The sequence below is a fragment of the Pteronotus mesoamericanus genome, unplaced genomic scaffold (genome assembly GCF_021234165.1).
Source record: "Pteronotus mesoamericanus isolate MK-2021 breed Mesoamerican mustached bat unplaced genomic scaffold, CSHL_Meso_final contig_65, whole genome shotgun sequence".
Taxonomy (NCBI): Eukaryota; Metazoa; Chordata; class Mammalia; order Chiroptera; family Mormoopidae; genus Pteronotus; species Pteronotus mesoamericanus.
The window spans coordinates 3,218,722-3,234,049 of record NW_026555228.1 but is presented as its reverse complement, the minus strand read 5'-3'; the positions used below and the strand labels follow the sequence as shown (position 1 = coordinate 3,234,049).

At 39.4% G+C, this 15,328-nt stretch overlaps 2 protein-coding genes across 2 annotated transcripts in view; one reads left to right on the top strand and one right to left on the bottom strand.

The window, feature by feature from the left end:
• Positions 1–15,328, top strand: part of ARHGAP6 (Rho GTPase activating protein 6) — a 422,919-nt gene that overhangs the window by 287,252 nt on the left and 120,339 nt on the right. The gene's annotated exons all lie outside the window — the stretch shown is intronic.
• The window catches only part of AMELX (amelogenin X-linked), a 119,084-nt gene that overhangs the window by 99,493 nt on the left and 4,263 nt on the right, over positions 1–15,328 (bottom strand). The window lies entirely within an intron of this gene.

The window sequence follows — 15,328 nt, the reverse complement described above, 5'->3', positions numbered from 1 at the left end:
GCGTTCCATTCCACTCTCCTTGGCTGCCAGGTTACATCGATGTTGGGCAAACTGTTCTCATTACATTAACAATGGCTGGACTTTTTCTGGACAGACCTTATATAATTTCAGTTCTCTTGAGTATATAACCAGAGATGGAATTGCTGGGTCATATGGGAACTCTATGCTTAACATTTTGAGAAACTGCCAAACTGTTTTTACAATGCAGTTTACATTCTCACCAGCAATGTATGGGAGTTCCAGTTTCCCTACATCCTCGCCAACGTTTCTTTTTCCCATCTTATTGGGTGTGAGGTGTTAATCTCATTGTGGTTTTGATTTGCACTTTTCTGATGGCTAATGATGTCCAGCATCTTTTCATGTGTTTATTGGCCATTTGAATGTTTTCTTCAGAGAACTGTTTATTCAGAACCTTTGCCCATTTTTAAATCAGGTTATTTGTCTTTTTATTATTGACTTGTAAGAGTTCGTTATGTATTCTTGATACAAATCTCTTATCATATATATGAGCTAGCATTTCATGGAAATGATTTGTTCTGTCCAGCATTCATATTGCATCTCTACCATTCACTGTGAACTGGCATGAGTCTATGTAACCATTGGTGTCAACTTTGTAACTTGCAGACTTTCCCCTTAGTAAGTGCTCAGTGCCTCTCAGCCTTGTATGCCCAAGGAGGCCTTGGAGAGCTGAGAGCTCCCCAGGGTGTCTGACTCAGAGGATCACAGTGACCCAGGCCTTCTCCCAGGGCCTCTAGCTACACATTCCAGCTGGGGAGCCTGCCTGGCTCCTCTCGCTCTTAGAACAGTGTCCTTTTCTCCAGCATCCTTCGTTCCCACAGTGGACAGGGGTTCTGTGCAGGGAGGATGGGGGGTCAGTTCTGTCTGGAGCTGCTGCTACTGCTGAGGTGTAAGGACCCTGGAGAGGTAAGAACACATGGTGTGTGTGTGCCTTTCAGGCTCTGATTTGTGCTTGAAGAAAGATGGGACCCAAGCTGGTAGGATGCGAGAGGCTTCAGGGGGGAATCATTCTGGAGCAGCATCCAGGGAAGGTAGACACGAGCAGCAAAGAGTAAGAGAAGTAATAGCTTTGGAGGGATTCACTCCACTTGTTTTAGCACTTGAGTCTCTTTCAACTTCAAAGTTCAGATGGTTCAAATGACACTCAAGATATCTCTGCCTGTTGCTTTAGGAGCAGGTTCAGAGCCTTTGAGCCAGGCTGACTGGAATGTTACGTATCACTGCCAAGGGACTCATTTTTATTGAAAGTTCACAACAAATCTCAGTACGGACCCACCATTTCTTCTGCACCTTTCGTTTTAGCTATTTTGTCAGTGTTTTAAAATCAATGCAATTTGACTTTAATGATGCATACCGGCTTATAATGTCACTGTTGTGTAGGTCTTAGTGGCGTTCTAGTGCAGTGTTTTTCTGTGACAGATAAAGAACCTGAGGGGGAGAGTGGACCAGGTTAGGGCAGGGTCGCCTGCCTAGTGCGTGACAGAACTGACACTAAACACCGCTTTGAGCCTCTCTTTGGGTCTGGATCATTGGGTACTATGTAATGATGGGCATTTGAGACAAGGGCAAACATTGCCCTTCCCCTCAATATGATGAAGGGTCAAGACCCTATGACATCTACAGGCAACATGGGCACTGATGTGAAACCACAAAATGTAGTTTGACTTTAACCTCGTGGCCACTCCATGAAGCAAAGACAGATGGTTGGCCCAGAAAACCAGAGATCCTTGGTTTTCCTGCCTGCAGCTTCTGGTACGAACCTTATTTTTTTATGATTCCAGTGTTTTTATGATTTCATAGAAAGAACCTCAAAATCCCTCTTTTCTTATTATTCATTTAGATTATTACCAAAGTGTTCACAGAGCTTAGATATTTTCTGGTTTCATATAACTACAAGTAAAAGTTTCTTTGACTCTTTCCTAAAGGAACCAACAGTATCATGTTAAATATTAGTTTATTTGGTGAATAATTTTTAACTTTAAGAGGTGGAATCACAAGGTTTCCTACAGATCGGCAATCTATCACCTTGCACTACATGACAGGCCACTTCGATTCATTTGCAGATTTCTCCCTCTCTCTGTCATATGCACAGGTCGTGACCATATGTGTAAAATAATTGAAATATATATTATTTAATTTGTCAAAAATCAATTTGATTTTGGAGCAAATGTACTGTTCTTAAATTGCCATCATTTACAATCTGTGGAAAGATTTCATTCTGAAGGAAGAGAAAGACTTACTATTGTGATTCTTATGATTTACACTAATAAAATAAGTCAACTATAAAATAAGTCAACTCACCCGGTCCATCCGCACTGTTGCAAATTCAATAAATTTTTTTTTAAATAATTAAATGAGTCACCTCAGGCTGCAGTGATAGCAGGTTCCTGGATGCCTATTAGGAACTGCGTATTTTAGAAATGTTCAGTAAGTACTTTAGAAATCTACAACTGTCTTTAAAAAGAAATAGTTTTGAAATTTGGAAGTTGCACTCTTGTGCCTATTTTCCAATTAATATAAAACCTTTGTGGAACCCAGGTTGGGCCCAAGTTCATTATCGCAACGCAAAAATGGGATTTTTGTAAACCTTCTGAGCCTGAATTTGTTATTGCATGCAGCTGTACAAATTTGCCAACTCTTTTTTCCTAGCCAGTTTGAACTGCCACCTTGACAGCTAACATTTATAGAAGCTATGTTACAGGAAGCTATTGCGATATTTGAAACTTAATATATAGGGTGCGGCAGAAGTAACACCTGCTTGAGTGTGGTTGGTAGGGTAATAATATGGGTGTAATAATCTATAGTTGTAATTTGAACATTTCACCTGAAATGTCATATGGTGTGCTTGAGTGTGATATCGTTACATTACAGAGTGGCATGCTTACGATTTTGTAATAAAAGACTGTAATAAAATAAGGGGCGTTATTTGTGCTGGACCCTGTATCTGAATCTGGACATCAAATGCCAGGTAGAATATACCAGCCAATTAGTTCTGATTCAATGTCATGCTAAGAATTTATCAGCAGTCTTCCTATTCTAATCATTCTAGTGAACTTCATAACGTCACCGGAAATGGCTTTTCCAGATGTGTTGAATATGTGTTCAGTGGGCTGCCTGGGAAGGGAGGTAATGGAGCGGCCAAGGCCTGGATTTACTAACAGCCCGTCACTAGCTCCCACCGAAGTTTTCTCTGATTGAGCCAATGAGAGAAAGACAGCACTTTGCAGTTCCTATGAGGACTTGGACTTGCATTTATTTGTTTTAGTCCACCTTTTGGAACCAAGAAAGGAGTGAGGGTTGCTCAGGGTTGAGTTCACACCCAGGGCTGAGTAGCAATGCTGCCGTAATGCGTGGTGATACTTGCCCACATTCACAGAGGCTCCACCCCGTCTGTGGTGGTTTATCACAACTGCAGAGGAGCAACTGGGTTGGGGGGGTTCCTGAGGAGTTTTTAAAAAGTAAGTGACAAAAGGAGACACGTTTTCATGACCCTGATCAAGTTGAATTCATATTTGGTGTTAAAAATAGATACAGGTTGTTTTAGTTAGAGTCCTAGAGGCAGATGACAAATTAGTTTACCTTTCAAATGGCACTCATAAAAAGCAGGACAGGGTGTGTGTGTTTTAAGAAGGGCCTCATTTCTTTTTAAAGTTTAAACAACTGTTCATCTGTAAATTTTGAATAGAAACAACTTTTTTTTAAAAGATTTTATCATTTATTTTTAGAGAGAAGGGAAGGGAGGGAAAAACAGAGGGAAAGAAACATCCATGTGAGAGAGAAACATCTCTAGGTTGCCTCTCGTGCACGCCCCTAGCAGGTCCCGAACCTGCAACCCAGGCATGTGCCCCAACCAAGAAGCAAACTGATGACCTGTAACTTTTCAGTGTGACACCCAACCAGCTGAGCCACACCAGTAACCATGAGACAACTTTTCCTCTACAAGGTTGTGAGAGTTCAATGAGGGATTTATGTCATGTGCTTAGAACATGCCTAGAATATGAGAGCCCAGTAAATGTTCAATTTATTATAATAAGTACTTTTGTATTACAATATGGTGGTTTTTTTAATGTCAGTGATGGCTCTGTGAGCAGATATTAAGCACACCAACCAGTTTCCAGGTATTTTTCTAAATCGGCCTCAAGGTGCTTGCCAGCTAGTGGGGAGACCAAAGAAGAAACATGTTGTGGCTTGAAATGGAAGCATCCACAAGTATCCCGGGAAACATCAAGGCCTGAGCACTCTGGCATGGGTGGACCAATAAGAGAAAGTCTGTAAATAAGGAGGCAGTAAAGCTGATGCTTATTTACAGCCATTTTCCTGGTATGTGCTATATAGGAGCCAAGGGGAATGGGTTAACATCACTTGGAAGAGTGTCTCCAGTTTGTTATTTGGACAGATAAGATGTGTCATGTCCTGGGTCCATCAAATAGCTTATCCGAGGTCTGTGCTCAGTCAAAGTGGGTCTCCTCTCCTTATAGCATGCAGCTTTATATTCTCCATGGCTGTTGGAGGGTTTTGGGGGGGGTTTGTGTGTGTGTGTGTGTGTGTGTGTGTGGTTGTTTTTGTTTTTTTGTTTTTTGGGGGGTTTTTTTTGGTAATAGTTTTGCAGCCAAAACCTTCCTCTACTTATCACATACTTTTGAAGAGTGATGGTTCTCACAATCGTGAGAATTAAGGCATCTTAAATCCCTACCCTCTCTATGGACAAAACTACTCATTTCTCGTTATCCTGCCAAATTCAAGAAAATCCCAAAATAGGACATTTCCCAGACAAACTAAAAGAGCTCTAATTCAGTAGTTACAGGGATAGCTAATGGTCTGGTTATTTCTCTCCTCTTCATCACTCAGGTTAACACAACCATTTTTCAAGTAACCTTCCAAGGAACAAGTAACATTCTCATCATTAGGTAACTTCTTAAGGAACGAATAACTTTCAGTTTCTGCAGAATGGTTTTGATTTAGACACATCAGCTGACTTAATCCTGGGGCAGCCCTCTCTTCATCTGGCAAATTTTCTTTAACATCCTGGACAGTCCTAAACTGTTTAGATTTTGCTGATACAGTTGGTGTAGGATGTGAAAAATCCATTGTATGAAGTCCTGTATCAACTTTGCCAACTTTAAGAACTCTTGGTGTTTCTTTCTTAATTATCTTTTGTTTGTTTATTGAGGTCTTTTTACTATATTTTTTTAATTTTTTTATTTTTTTGTTGTTCAAATACATTTGTCTCCATTTTCCTGCCACCGCTTCCCCCCGCCCCACCCACCCCACTCCCCACCCTCAATCCTTCCCCACTTTGGCTTTGTCCGTGGGGCCTTTATACATGTTCCATGACTTGACCCTTTCCCTTCTTTTCCCTGTTAGCTCCCTCCCTTTTTCCCTCTCATTATTATCAGTTTGTTTTTTCTTTCAGTGTTGTTGGTTATATTTTTCCTGCTTGTTTGTTTTGTCAATTATCTTTTAAAAATGCACACAGAGTCCTGACCGGCATGATTCAGTTGGTAAGCATCATCCTGCAAACTGAAAGGTCGCTAGTTTGATTCCCGGTCAGGGCACATGTCTGGGTTGCCAGGAGCGGGGGGTAGTTTGTCCCCAGTTGGGGCACGTGTGAGAGGCACCTAATCAAGGTTTTCTCACATCGATGTTTCTCTCCCTCTCTTCCTTCTTCCCTTCCCTCTCTCTAAAAATAAATAAATAAAATAAAATAAATGCACGCAGACATCTAGATTTGTTCAAAGTCTTATTCTTTGGATGTGTTAAGTTCTGAACACACAGACTGATTTAATGTAGGCGTTTGCTAGAGTAGAGTATCTCAACTTCTGCAGTGTTGACTTTCAAGGCTGGCTGACTCTTCATCATGGGGTCTTTCTTGTGCACCGTAGGATGATTAGCAGTATCCTTGGTCTCTCCCTACTAGATATCCAGTAGTACCAGTCCATTGCCCACCCCCACCCCCCACTGTGGCTCCAGACATTGCCCGATGTCCCCTACAGCAGCAGTCCCCAACCTTTTTAGCACCAGAGACCGGTTTTTCCACAGACAAGGTCGGGGGGGCAGGAGGCAGAGCTCAGGCAAGCTTCCCTTGTGTCGCAGTTCCTAACAGGCCACGCGCCAGTACTTGTCCTCAGCCCAGGGCTTGGGGACCTCTGCCCTCAGGGTCACACCTGTCCCAGTTGAGAACAACTGCTCTGGAGAAAAAACAGATAAAGAAACCTCTAAAGTGGAATTAGCTGAGCTGTGTGACCAATGCCAGAACGACAGGGAAAGGTCAGAGTTGAGAGTCACTATAAATGGGGACCAGGCCTTACAAAGAAGCTGAAAGGAAGACATTCAGAGGGAAGAGGTCTAACACTCTGGCCTCCAGTGAGCCTTGTGCAGCCCATGACATCGTCCCGGAGGACCTACTCTCATAGTATCCTTAGGGAGACCTTGAGGGGGGTAAAGAATAACCTCTGAGGATGTCGGATGGGAGAAGGCAAGGAATACAAGGTAGCAGTCAGTAAAGGAGGTGTTCAGGTTGCTGTATGTCAGAGATGGTATAATGGTAAATGACAGATGTGTTTGACTTTGGAGCCTTCAGCATATAAAACTTCCATGTTACGTTCAAATTCTGTCATTCTGTGTTTCCAAGCATGTAGTGTTCCCTTTGGGGGACCTCAGAGCCAGGAGTAGGTTCCATTTCTGAACATAAGAACTGTATCCAACATTTGTTGAGCTTAGAGCTTATGACGGGAAAGGACTCAGAGATGAATATGAGCACAGTTTACAGAGGAGGAAACTGAGCCACAGAGAGGCTAGGAAACTTGTCCAAGTTTCCACAGCAGATATGTGAAGGTCATGATTTTAAGCCCAGACAGTCTGGTTGTGGAGCCTGCACGCCACACCGTCACACTGGGAAGCCATCTTTGCCCTTGTGTGGACACTTCCCTGACCCCAGAGCCCCAACATTCCACTGACAAATTGGAAGCATGGAAAATTCTTTGGAGAGAAAACAAGATTTGACTGTTCCAAAGAAGGGATTTTAATGTTGTTAAAGAATTTTTTTGATTACTAAAAAAAAAAAAAAAAAAAAAAAGGCTGGCCTCTGGGCTATTTTTTGTTGATGATAGGGCAGTGGTATTTTAAAGAGAGCTTTATTGATCTTGATTTTTTTTTCTGATAGGTGCTTCAGGCATGACTTACTCCTCACTATTCCCAGCCCAATCTTATTTCTCAGGAATTATTTATCTTCTAGGAGAGTCAGGTGTTTCAGATGAGGTCAGAATGATTTCTTCCCAGCAGGGAGGTATTTCTGAATAACTAAATGTCACACAATGACCCTTGCTGATAAGGCTCTAGACCAAATGGGGGCAAAAGGAAATATGAGCCAAATTACAAAACAAAAATTAAAAGCTCCAATTAACAGGAATTTTACTGCAAACGTAGGCTGACTATTTCAGTAAAGCATTATGGAACACAGCTAGAGGCCACTGTGTTCTGGAAATGTGGGAAATTGGTTCAAATCGTTTGTCTCTTGTGATTACCATGTTAAGCAGTTCACAGTTAGATTTGTTTGGTGTTTTTACAAATTCATACAGTTGTTTAGTATATTATATCCTTTTAAGAGTCCTGGCCTTAAACTCAATCTTGGTATTTTCAGCAATTGTTTACTGCTAAAAGGCAAACTTCAGATTTATGGGAAAATTCAGTATTTTCCTTTTGTGTGGCGTTGGGAGACGAGGTGGTCAGCAGGATGTTGCTTCTAAATACAGGGAGCAACTTGACCTTTTTCCTTGATAGAATTTTATATTGGAAGAAGTGTAATGTGCCTTGGTGATAATAATGGATATGATAACCATATAGTTTTTAAATGATTAGGATGCAAAAAGTTTTACCTCAAGTTGCTCAAATGGCATTTGTCTCCACCTTGTCATTTTATTACAGGTAAACTCAGTGGGATATTTGTGTGTGTGTGTGTGTGTGTGTGTGTGTGTGTGTGTGTGTGTGTGTGTGTGTGCACGCGCACGCGCGCGCGCGCACCCATTTGTCCTATGTTGCCTGTTGGTTGGAACCACAACATAGAAAAGAATGTAAATATTTTCTGATGTTTGCAGGCAGTCAACCACCCTCAGGGATGGAAAAAAGTTCAGTTTTTTCTTACTTTCATCTTTCTGTCAGCACAGAGTTTGGCTTATTCCCAACGAAGCCCTAGGCCCGGGCCTCCCCAGGCCTCCCCAGGCTTCCACCTCCGGTGCAGATGTCTGGAACTGAATGGCCATTCCTTTGGAACTGAAATAGTTTCTTTTACAAGCAAAAAATTAAATTTAATTGGAGTCGTTATTAGATTCGTCAGTTTTAAAAGAAAACTAAAGCGAAAACCATCCTGGTGTGTGTGATTCAGCCTGAGGAAGAGAAGGGACCATTCAAGTGCCCATTCAAGGTCAGGGTTCCTGGAGCGCTTGGGAAATGGCTTGTTAGGGACAGCTGAGATGTTTGGTTTTAACCAGCGAATCTGTTTTTTTGGCATCTTTTGTTTAAATCTTTGAATGCGTAGGAACTCTTCTTCCACCTGAGGAGGCAGTGTAGAGAATAGCATTAGCAATTACAGCTCTTGGCAGTGGTGGAAATTCTCTGTATCTGTGCTGTCCAATATGGCAGCCGCTAGCTCCATGTGGCCTTTTAGCACTTAAACTGAACTGAGGGTGACTGAGGAACTGAATTTTAAATTTTATTTCATTTTAATTCTTTTAATTTTGAAGAGCTAAATGGGGACTCATATTGAACAGTGCAAGTAGAGTATAATTACCAGTTAACATAGGTCTCTGATTTCAAATATTACGTTGTATTATCACCCTTTAGATCTGAATTGTGATTTGAGAAATGTGGCAACTATTAATGCATCTGACAAAGTGAAGATTACTTCCAACCAATCCTTTGAACCTCCATTCTCAGTGGAGGTATCAAGATAGGTGGCTATGGGAATAGAGCCTCAAAATTAGCTTGTTAGATTTCATTTTCCTTTTTACCCTTTTAACAAATGAATTGTGAGCATTTTCTGCTTAATTGGAGTTGCTATTGATTGAGGTTGAACTCTTCAGATGATTCAGATCCAATGTAATTAAGCATAGGAGAGGAAAAATTACACTATAGCCCGTTGCAGTGCCAAAATAAAATTAGACAGTGGGTGAGTTTTAAGTCAGCAAGTAGTTCAGGCATTATTTGAATCAAAAGAGAACTCATGTAATGTGAAAAGTCACTGTAAGCCCCCTGCTCTTCAAGGGTTTAGGGCTTAGGAGTTGTGTTTTGCTTTGAACTGCCTGCTCCTTGAACCCAGTTAACCTTTGATAGAAGCCTTGATAGTCACTTCTTTATTTTTGTTTTGTGTTGTTTCTAATTCTTCCTCCTTCACTTTATAACGCTCATTTCTTCTCTGTTGTTTGATTGTGTTGTTCATTTTTGTTCCTGCTAAAGCCATTTGCTCCTTTTCCTTCAGCCTTCTTTGGTCAAAGTATTTCTGTGAAAAAACCAAGTACTTATAAACTGATTTCTACTTGGGATTTATCTGAAGGGGACTCAGCAACATCCAAAGCTCACATCAAAGGGAACTAAAGTGCCGCAACCCACGCGGAGTGGCGGTCCTTGAGTGGGAGCGACGGGAGATTGAGAAAGGACAACACAACACAAAGACACAACACAAGACAGTTTAGAGAAAAGTGGGGCCAGGTGGGGCATTGTCCTCTGATGGAGAGACAATGACAATGACCACGGACTCCATAGGCGTTGGTTAGATAAAACTCAGGGGAGTTTTGCAGACTTAGGGCAATGCTGTGGGCATAGATCGTTCCATTCCCAGGCTACATGATAAAACTTTCTTCTGCAAAGGTCGCAGTTGTCTTCAGCTGAAGCTTGTGGTTATCTACTCCTTTCTCAATGCCCCCAGGCTTGGGCTGTCGCCAGTTGCCAGCTTGCTCTGCCTTGCGGATACAAGCAGTCGAACGTGGCCTTGCCCAGCGCTTAACCTGGCTTTTGACGTCAGCCTTCACCGTCCCCCACACTAAAGGAAGGAGCTATGTCTAGAGTGAAGCTGAAGAAAGGGAGAACACACTTTTAAGTAATTAAATTTGTTTCTGATTACAGGAGTAATTTATGTTTATTGTGGAAAAATTGGATCTTCATACAAACAGCTACATCTTCTTCCTAGTTCTTTTCTATGCACATTTATGTGTGTTTCAGTTATTTACATGCTATAGTCATGTATAATATTCACAAATGATGTACAGCCTTGATGTTACATTTTAGTTTATCACATTTCCTCCACGAATAACTTTTCTTCTAAAACATACTTTTTATCACAGCATTTTTTCAGCTATATATAGGAAAATTTAAGTGAGATCCAATTTCTCACTAATATAGATAATGCTATGATCAACATCTTTGCACATCTTCCCATACACTTTGATGACTGTTATGGTAATTCCTAGACATGTATTTGTACTCTGGAAAAAAATGAGGCCTATGGAAGCCTTCACCAATGAGGAGTGGATGATAGCGGAGAAGATCTCAGATTTATTAGTGACATGGGAGTGCTTATGGTGAGATGAGATTTTCTTGGAGGTGTTTTATTTAACTTTATTTATTTATTTATTTAATTTCAAAGACATAGCACAGCTTGGAAGATAATCTACTTTTGTGTTTTTATTATTTTAAGAAGTCTTTAGATTTAGGTTTGGGTTTATTAATGCATTTATGATCAGCATCGCTGTTTACTTCAACCTGGACTTTGAGTCTTGGTCATTAGCGTCTAGTAATTTTCTTCCATATTTGATTCAAATACATGTACTATTGGGCATCTGACTAAGCCTGAGTTTTAATGAATTTTATTAAATTTTATTTATTTAATTTTATTCAATTTACATCAGCTGTGTTACAGTTTGTGGTGACAGCTATATGTCAGAATTTTGTCAGTTGTGACCATCTGCCGCACGTGGGAAATCAAGAAATAAAATAGTCTCAAAATAACTGTGGACCTTTCAGAATAACAATTCCAGGGCCAATGTCCTTTATTTTGTTAGGGAGAATATATATACAAAACAAGATACACATTAGAAGATTTTAATACACATTAACCAAAAGAAGAAGAAGAAGTGATAGTTTAGAGCAGAACAGAGCAGGTAGAATAAGAAAGTCATATGGGGCAATTTAAAAGAAGCATAAGAGTCTTATTACCTCTGAATTTCCAAGGCAACACAGAGTAAGTCTCATTCTGGACCATCAAGGAGACGCTATGTTGTGGTTACTATACACTGTTTAATGAGGTAGAACAGTGTTATTATAGAAGACCACCATGAGAATGATTATATTAAAAGACATTTGGACATTTAATATACAAGTGTCGGTTTCTTGTTAAAATTATCTTGTGCTGTATATCTCATCCCATAGTGACTAGTCTCCAGACTCCAAAACCTGCCCTTTTTCCTGTAATGAAAAGGGTGATTTGAATATCGCATATACACATATATATATCATTTAAATTATCAAGGGAGACTTATTTTGTTAATGACTTTCCCAAGTAGAGAGTCCTCTTCTATCAGAAAAGGTGAAAGAAACTCCAGGCTGACTCCAAAGTTTATGTTGTTTCCAATGTCACATACAGTCTTTAAGCAACATCGTTGCATACACCCTTAAAATTGTTCTCAGTAGGAATGAATGTAATGACAATATTTTCATGAGCTGTGGAAGACAAAGTATGTTGGGGGACATATATTTTGAAGAATATGCTTGTGTGTGTGTGTGTGTGTGTATGTGTGTGTACTATATACTCTACTATACTGTATATAGTATATGCTATATACTATATATATAGATAAATAAAGATACTATATATATATAAAAGTATCAGATTTTTTCAGGAAAGTCACTGACTTTCAATGCCATTCAAATAATTCTCCTCATTCCTGGCAATATAAGCTTTGCATCGCTGGGAGAGACAGTTTGCTATAATGACATAAATGATGGGGATTCTGATGTGGTATCATGACTCACTAATCAGTTATGACCCACAGCTGAAAACACTAGCATAGAAATAGAGGGTGTCATCTACCTAGAGGTAGATGGCTCCAGAGTGGCTTAATTCAGGTACACAACGATGCTACGAAGGACCTAGGGACTTTCCATCTTTCTACCTGGCCCTCTGTCACAAGATGGCAGACAGAGTTCCAGGCATCACATCCTCCAACAAATAGATCCAAAGACAGAACAGTACTTTTTCCTAGTGTCTGTGTGTGTGTGTGTGTGTGTATAATGAAAGGGTAATCTTTTTTTTTTTCCAGAAGCTCTTTCTCTCCTAACAGACTTCCCTATCGTCCTCATTCATTGTTCAGGTTCTACCACAACTCATTCCTAAACCAGTCACTGGCAAGGAGGACGAATGCTGTATTGAGTCAGAATATGGTATGTTATGGTAATAGATGCCACAACTGACATGGAGGCGTTAACGTTCATTCCCTGGGACAGGGCAGGAGGCTCATTTCTCCTGAGCTCGTGGAAGGCCAGGTGCTGGGGTGAATTCTGGCTCTGCCCACAGGGAAGGAGTGGTGGAGGGAGGAAGGCTGTTGGAAAGCTGTTGGCTAACAGCTTCTGCTCTATTCGCCAGAGCACTTTAGCTACACTTCTCTCATAGTATCACTGCTGTTAGGCCCTGTGGTATTCTTTGCGAGCTTATTTTATTCCTTTGGTAGATTCTGGATTACTTAAGGATGCGGACTTACTATTTTCACTACAACATGGAATAGTGCCTTGTCCTAGAGCGTGGTTAATAAATATTTACTAGATTGATTAGGCTTGCCCCATACCAATGGATTAAAAGCTTTCTTACTTTTTTATTAATCTAAAGTCTTTAAAATCAAGTTATTTGCTTGAATATTGGCACCCTCCCAGGTAATTTATGTTTATGCATTCCAGAAAATGATTAAGGGGCCTTAATCATAAAAGCACTGGAAGAAAGTGAATGTGGGTGCTGTAATATAATCCCGAAAAGAGTGTTTACACTTTCGTGTGGGTGTAGGAGGAAAAAAGGATTCATATAATTATGAGTAGGAAAGAAATCTTGTATGGGGTCCATTTTATGCATCTGTTAACATTTTGAAGACTGTACAGTAGAATTTATTATCTTAAAGATTATGAAGTGAATGAAAGGACTTATATGTAGAATCGCTGCGATTATTTGAAGCTCCACCTAATAAAAGTTTTCTTAGGAAAACTAATTACCTCAATAATTTAAAATTCAGCACATTATTATCCATATCACATAATTTCATTTAAAAATCTGTTTCAGTAAAATGAGATCAAAAGACCACATTTTACTTACTAATGTGGTGTGAATTATAAAGCCAGTGTTCCAAGTCTTAATTTGTTTTGCAATATAAGCATTTTTCAAGAGCTTATTTTTTTAATGTAAAGAATTCTTCATATAAACTTCCCTTTATTTGGTTCAGGTTCAGAGACAGTGCATGTTTCTAACTTTTTACTTTATCAACTATTATAACTAATATATAAACTTCTGTTTTAAAAAAGATTCGAGATAGCACATTTTAAATTTCTTCTAAAAAGAAATATAGTACTCCTTTGCCTGCAGAATTTGTAGGTATAAATGAGCGCTTCCTACCTTATTCAAGAATAGCCATTATAAATTATTCTCTCAAGTGACATGAAACTTGAAATTTAATCCAACACAAAGATGTGAATAATTTTTAAAACATTTTTATTGTTTGCTAATGGTACGTATTTTTAGTTACAGAATTTACTAAGTGATGCTAGGCACAAATCACTGTGTCATTCTAAAAGCAACTGAAGTATTTACTTCAGTTCTCTTCTCATTTTCTGATCGTTTAATCCTGAAAGAAAATAGCAAGAGAAACAATTAAAATCTTTTACAGATATCCTTAGTGATTACCATTTACAATAACATGTATAGCTTCCGCTGTGCCAAAACAATAGACAATCGTTTACGTTTGAGTCTATAATTTTCAAAGTTTTTTTTATCTCACTGACATGAAACATGAGGTATCCAGGATGGAGGCTCCTGCCTGCAGGACTCTTAAAACTATTATTTGATAATAGACTAACAATTGATACCTTTTACTGAGTACTTCCTGCATTCCAGGCTCTGAACTTATCACTTTATTTTCCATAAAACAACTCTACAAAGCTATCAATATTTATACTCTATTTTACACAGGAGTTTTAAAAAGTTTAAACTACTTGTCCAGTCACCTTTTAATAAATAGCTCTGGCAGGCTGTGAACACATTATGAAGTACAATTATTAATAAAGAGATAAATAAATGTATTTTCTCTACAAAGAGGGAACATGTACCTTAGACTAGAATAATCAACTATAGGCACCAAATTATTTGTGATACAATCAATTTTCAAAATTCTTCCTCATAGTCATCATAACTGTGAAGCTATATATGGCATATATTAATAATTTTTTAATTGGGAAACTATGGATTTGTACTTGGACAAAGGCTTAAAAATTGTCTGATTTAGTCACTTTCTCTCATTTTATAGAAGGGAAAACACTCATAAATTTGAAGTACCTTGTTTAATACCATCTCCTCACTGAGCCAAAACTGGAACCCAGGTTTCCTGGCTCCCCATCCAAGTCATTTCCACCTCACCCCTTGCCTGCTTCTCAGTAGAAAGTCATCAATAGCATTTAGAACTTGGAATTGCATTTGCACACATACATACAGCAGAATCATATAATCTCATATACACAGGGGTAAAGGTTTCTGAATATGAATAGGGACCATTTATTCCATTGGCTATTTCCCACTCATTTGGAAGAGCTTTCTGTAATGGGAGAAGATCTTGGGCTTGACTGTGAGAACTTCTTGCTAAAAGCTTAACCTATAGAACCCCGGCACTGACAAGGTCTCTGACATCCTGTACGGTGAAGCTTCCTCCAAGTCACATTCAAAACCACTTTAGACAGATAATCTTCCTGTAGGTCTTTAAAGAGATTTCCCACCTACCTGTTCAAATATTTCTATTCCCTCACTCTCAAAAATTACCCTTCTAAAAACATCTTCAGCACAATTCTAGCCTACTCTTTCTAGTCTAACACTTGAAAGACAAGGAGAACAAATATTCCCTTACACTATTGCCCTTCAAGTTCATAGATTTCAGGGATATATATTCTGGTAGGAATTAAAGAATTTAAACCCCCCCCGAAGGCCATGGTCTTCATTTCTAAGCCATGGAGATAAACTTGTCGAGAGTGTAACATTACAACCCAGGCTTGGACTAATAGAGTCAATAACCTGTAG